Genomic DNA, 5,661 nt, shown 5'->3' with positions numbered 1-5,661 from the left:
GTCGCCCCGCTCGTGCCCAGGCGGAAGGTGCTCCTCTTCGGCTTAACTGCCACGCACGCCGGCCGGCCTCCTCCGGAGCTCTCGTACGGTCCAGAACGGAGCGTAATGTCGCCCCGCTCGTGCCCGGGCGGAAGGTGCTCCTCTTTGGCTTAACTGCCACGCACGCCGGCCGGAGCTCTGGTACGGTACGAACCGCGCGAAACGTCGCCCCCGATCGTGCCCGGGGGAACATGCTCTTCTTCGTCCACTCTCCTCTTCGCCCACGCTCTTCTTTGGCGCACGCCGGCCAGCTAACCGCTCCAGCGCCCCGTCGTGCTGCTCGGTGAAACTACAATGCCCCCGCGGAGCGGAGCGAATGGAGAGCCCCGATCGTGCCCGGGCAAAAAAGTTTTACATTTTTGAATATTTTTTAGACCCGCGAAGCACTGAACCCGCGAAAGGTGAAGCGCGAAGTAGCGGGGTTTCACTGTACACCCTGAACTGGTCGCCAGCCAGTCTTATGGCAGACATAGACACCATCACTGAGTGGGAACTGAACCCACGCTGCCCGCACACAACTCGGGCGAGTGTACCACTACACCATCAGTGACTCACCCTCAGATTTTGCAGAAAGTAACTCCGTTAGCAGGTCTCCCAGTTCCCTAAGCTGTAAAGCGTCTTTATGATTGATCTTGGGAAGGTTTTCTACCCTCTCAAAAAGGGCCCTTTTGATTACTCCAGGGGAGCCGTAACAGTCCTCTCAGCGATCCCAAGCCACCTTCAAGCCTACAACAGGGTTAACAACATGCACAGACCGGATTCTCATGACGTGCTCCGAAGATTGATTTCCGAGCCATTTTGTTAGAAGGTCAAGTTCTTCACTGGCACTTAAGTCTCCTATGGCAGGGGTGCTCATTACGTCGATCGCAATCGACCAGTCGATCACAAAGGTAGTATGGGTAGATCGCATGATATTAAAAAAATCATTATCCGTCATGTGATTGATACAGGGCACCCAGTCAGATGACACCTGATTTTTTTTTTTTTTTTTTGTGACACATAGGTCACCACGCATGCGCAAACAACGGTACTAAGTGCAGCACAACTAACAACCTAGCGAGTTGGTTACCTCCAATTTTAAGCCCTTGTTTTATTCTCTTGAACTCAAGGGGGGTATAAACATAAGTGGGGGTGCTGGACCAAGTAAGAAGACAAAAAAGTATCACTCATACGGAATGGGAGGAGGAGTTGTTTTTCACGATGACATTTTCGAAGTGCGTTTACCTCATCTGCCAGTCTACCATCGCAATACCAAAGAAGGGAAATGTGGAGCGGGATTTTCGGACTGTTCATGGAAAATATGATACAGACTTTCCGCCGAAAAGCGAGCTGAGGAAGAGAAAGGTGAAGGAATTAAAAAGCCAGTTGTCAGGACAGCAGTCATTTTTCAGACAACTTACTTGAAAAGCGAAAGCCGCCACCGAGATTGGCTACATCTACATCCATTGCACAAAAAATTCTCTCTCTCTCTCTCTCTCTCTCTCATTCTCTCTGAATTATATATATATATATATATATATACATATATATATATATATATATATTGCATTTATATAGTAGGTAGATCATTTTGCCTTGGTCATTTTATAAGTAGCTCGCATGCTGAAAAAATGTGAGCACCCCTGTCCTACGGCATTTAGAAATGAGGACTTCCAAGCCCAGTAGCATTTTGGGCGATCATTGAACTTGAGGAGGCCAGAGTTCACAAGCTCGCGACGCACCAAGTATCGTGTCATATCACTCATATCAGTCTTGTCGTCAATATGTGGCTGTAATGGAACTCTGTTGTAGGGAGAAGCATTTGGGTGTGTGAAGGAAAAGTGAGCACGGGGCTGTTGAAAATCTGCTGGGGTGTCCCGCTCCGGCAGCATTGTAGTAGGAATACAAATCTTTTGCGAAAATTGGAGCAGCGCAGCCGTCCCCTATTGGAGTGTGCTCTTTTTTGACAGGTGGCAACAAGGATGGTGCATATGGCTTAGGTTCTGGAGGTTCCTCATCACTGAGGTGTAACTTGGAATGTTGTTCAACATAGGTGCAGGTGCGCTGGATAGCAACAGAATCGTAACGCGTCCTGTTGTCCTCACGAGCTTCCGCCTCTGCCGCTGCCGCTGCCTCCAGGACTTCAGCTTCTGCAACAGCTGCAGCAATCTCCTTCTCGTGCTTGAAAGTTGACAATTGTGCAGCTAAATGAGCCTCTGCTAATTTTAGTTCGGCTTCTCGCTAGATGAAAGGTGCGCTTGCACGTGCTGCTTCAGCTTTAGCCCAGGCTCTGGCTGCAGCTCTGCTAGCTGAGGAAGAATTCGATAAGGCGGAGGCAGAATACAGGGATTTTGCTTTGGCTGTAGTTTGCCTTCCAGTAAAGGCATCATCTTGTATGTGTGAACGGTCATTCCAGCTTCGCTTGCATGTGACATTGTTGATTACGTTCCTCCAACAATAAATCTGAAGAGTTGTATTCAGAGATTTGCGTGTGTAGCCTTAACATGAACATGTCTCTCTTTCCTTGATGCTGCTGTGGTTGTGAAGCCGCTTTTTTACTCTTCTGTCCTCAATGTGTGTCTGAACACAAATTGACAGATAGCGAACAATCTTCGAGATAAATGCAGAGGCTGGAGTAAAGTTATTGTTTTACTGTTGTATCTCTTGAGTATAATTATTTGTAAAAAAAAAAGCTATGCTTTTTTTCAGGCACAAACAGCGAGATGAAATTATGAGAACACGGACCGTCGAATGACTGTAAACACGTAAAGCTAATGCGGCGGTTAGCAGACTATGCATGCACTTTGAACTGGAGGTGTCGCGTGATTAAATCGCCAATAAGAAGGCTAGTTAGAAATAGCAGGGAAAATAGTTAATTACGCCAAAGTGCCTGTAGATGGAGACAAAGCAACATAAATACAGGTCAGCTATAACAAGTCATGATATATATATCTATATACAGTGAAACCCCGCTACTTCGCGGTTCACCTTTCGCGAGTTCAGTGCTTCGCGGGTCTAAAAAATATTCGGGGGCATTGTAGTTTCGCCGAGCGGCACAAGGGGGCGCTGAAGCGGTTAGACGGCCGGCGTGCACAAGAGCCGGTTCCCCCGGACACGATTGGTGGCGACGTTTCGCGCGGTTCGGACCGTATCAGAGCTCCGGCCGGCGTGCGTGGCAGTTAAACCGTAGATGAGCACCTTCCCCGGGCACGGGCGGTGCCAAACGGCCCCCAAGTTTAACCGAATGGGAGCTGCCGAGGAGGAGGGCATGCTCGCGTCACAGTAAGCCGAAGAGGAGCACCTTCCCCGGGCACGGGCGGAGCGCGAGGCTGTCAGTTATGAATGAATAAATAAATAAATAAATAAATGAAGAATGCCACCTTTCATTTCACTGTCATGATCCGTGCCTGTCATGCCGCGTGTGTTTTTGTTTTTTCAACTGTGTGGGCGTTCCTCCAGCGATAGTCTCGCGCCATGCCGTCAGCTGCTGCGAGACGCGCTGATTACACTGACTATATTGTGATTATAATAAATATTGTAACGTTGTATAATAAATCAGGCCAATTTGTCCATCAGCGAACGCTTTTATTATTAAGCCAAAAACGGCTGCTGTTGGCCGCAACCACGCCGATCAGAGAGAGAGAGCAACACAACAACAACAACATAACGTTCACTCCCCTGCTGCCTTCACAGCCTCCACAGAAAAGAGGAAAACACAGAACCCTTGAACCATTTACAAAGTCGCTAAACTGTCTTTGTATCACCACCTTTTTTCCCGTGTCTGCGTTTGGAGAGTCCTGTTCAATCCTCCAGCTTTGCTGGAGGATCATAACATTCACAGGGCACACCGGACGGCGTACCAGCAGGTAAAAGTCGAAGTAATTAAATAAATACAAAAAGAAGTAATTGAATAAATACAAAAATAATGGCTGGGGAATAAAAACACAAGTTTTAATAATAATTTTTTTTTTTTTGTTATAACATGAATTTCACTCTCTCTCTCTCTACCCATATATATATATATATATATATATATATATATATATTTATTTATTTATTATTTTTTTAAGCATTTTTGAAGGTGTGCCGCTACTTCGCACCTATATATATTTATATATATATATATATATATATATATATATATATATAGGTGCGAAGTATATGTATACGGTGTTTTTTTTTTGTTTTTTTAAGGTGCGACGCTACTTCGCGGATTTTCAGTTTTCGCGGGTGGTCTCAGTCCCCATTAACCGCGATAACCGGGGGTTCACTGTATATATATTAGGGGTGCAACGATACGTCTATCTGTATGTAATCGTTCAATACAGTGGTCACGGTTCGGTGCGCACTGGATCGAACAATACGCAAAATGTTATGACGATGAGGAGCAACGCTGCCTACTCCGCCTTTGATATGCTGGATTGGCGAGCGCAGACCCATTCACTGTACGTTACTGCCCCTCCCACTTTTATTTTGGCTCAAGCTGCACGGGAAGCTCGCTAGCGGTTGACTAAAAGCATACCTGAAGCGGTAGAACCTCCATCAAACTTCCCGTCTAGCGTTTGGAAGTAATTTAGTTTTCAAGTATGCACCAGACGGAAAGCGTGTCATGGACTACAACTTCAACAGTAGGTTGCAAGTGTCACACAATGCTAACTACGTTGGTGGAAGTACAACAAACATGGTCACATTTACGCCGACATCACTTCATTTCTGAGAGGGATGTTCCTGCATAAGTCCGAGGTTTATGGAGACCGACAAGGTTGTCTAAAGAGGATCGCCATGTGATCCACATCTCTTTCATCTCATGTGGGAGGGGAGAGTCCCAGTCGCTGTGGTTGTCTGTCAGCTCTCTAAGTATGGCTTTGCCCCGAATGGTGACTGGGGCGATGAAACCGAGAGGATCATAGATGCTATTCACAGTCGATGGGTGCACTCTGGTCGAGTGTTGGGATGAGATGAGCGATTGATTTGAGGTGGGGTTGGTTGGATGCAGCATTGGGTGTTGGGATCTCAGATCTGTTGTTGGGAATCTCGTTGCATTCCACGAGACACGGTCGCGGTAGATTGACTTTACTATCCATAGATTCGATTTGGTAGCCTGAAGCTCTTCTCCCCATGGTCTCTGTCACCCCAGAACAGGTGCGGAGGGAGTACAGAGAGCAGGGCCCTTGTATGTTGAAAGTGTCAAAGAACTCTGAACAGGCCAAGGATCTGTTACTGTGTTCGTCGAGGATTGCATAGACTTTCATTGATTTCTCACGACAGTTGACAGGGTAGCTCTTGACGAGACAGATTTTTGAGCATTTTGATCTCGACCACAGACATGAGTGCAGCTACTTGTGACCTCGGAAGACACTGTAGAAGCTGGCTCCCCGCCATGCTGTATAGAGGGAAGTGGCTCCTCGGTCTGCGGTGCTGGTCCAGGGTGAAGTGCAGAATTATGTTTCTCACTCCCACATTCGGCGCATGTGGCTGTGTACTTGCAGTCTTTCGCCATACGTTTTGTTGACGTGCAACATTTATAGCAAATCTTGTTCTCTTTGAGGAATGCTTTCCTTTCCTCGATGGGTTTCTCGCGGAAAGCCCGACATTTACGTAGTAGGTGGGGCTTTTTGTGGATGGAGCACTGGCGATCAGGGT

Source organism: Idiotropiscis lumnitzeri, unplaced genomic scaffold (genome assembly GCF_059441095.1).
Source record: "Idiotropiscis lumnitzeri isolate Australia: NSW breed Sydney's pygmy pipehorse unplaced genomic scaffold, RoL_Ilum_1.0 HiC_scaffold_68, whole genome shotgun sequence".
Classification (NCBI taxonomy): domain Eukaryota; kingdom Metazoa; phylum Chordata; class Actinopteri; order Syngnathiformes; family Syngnathidae; genus Idiotropiscis; species Idiotropiscis lumnitzeri.
The sequence above is the reverse complement of the archived record's forward strand: the minus strand, read 5'-3'. Positions refer to the sequence as shown.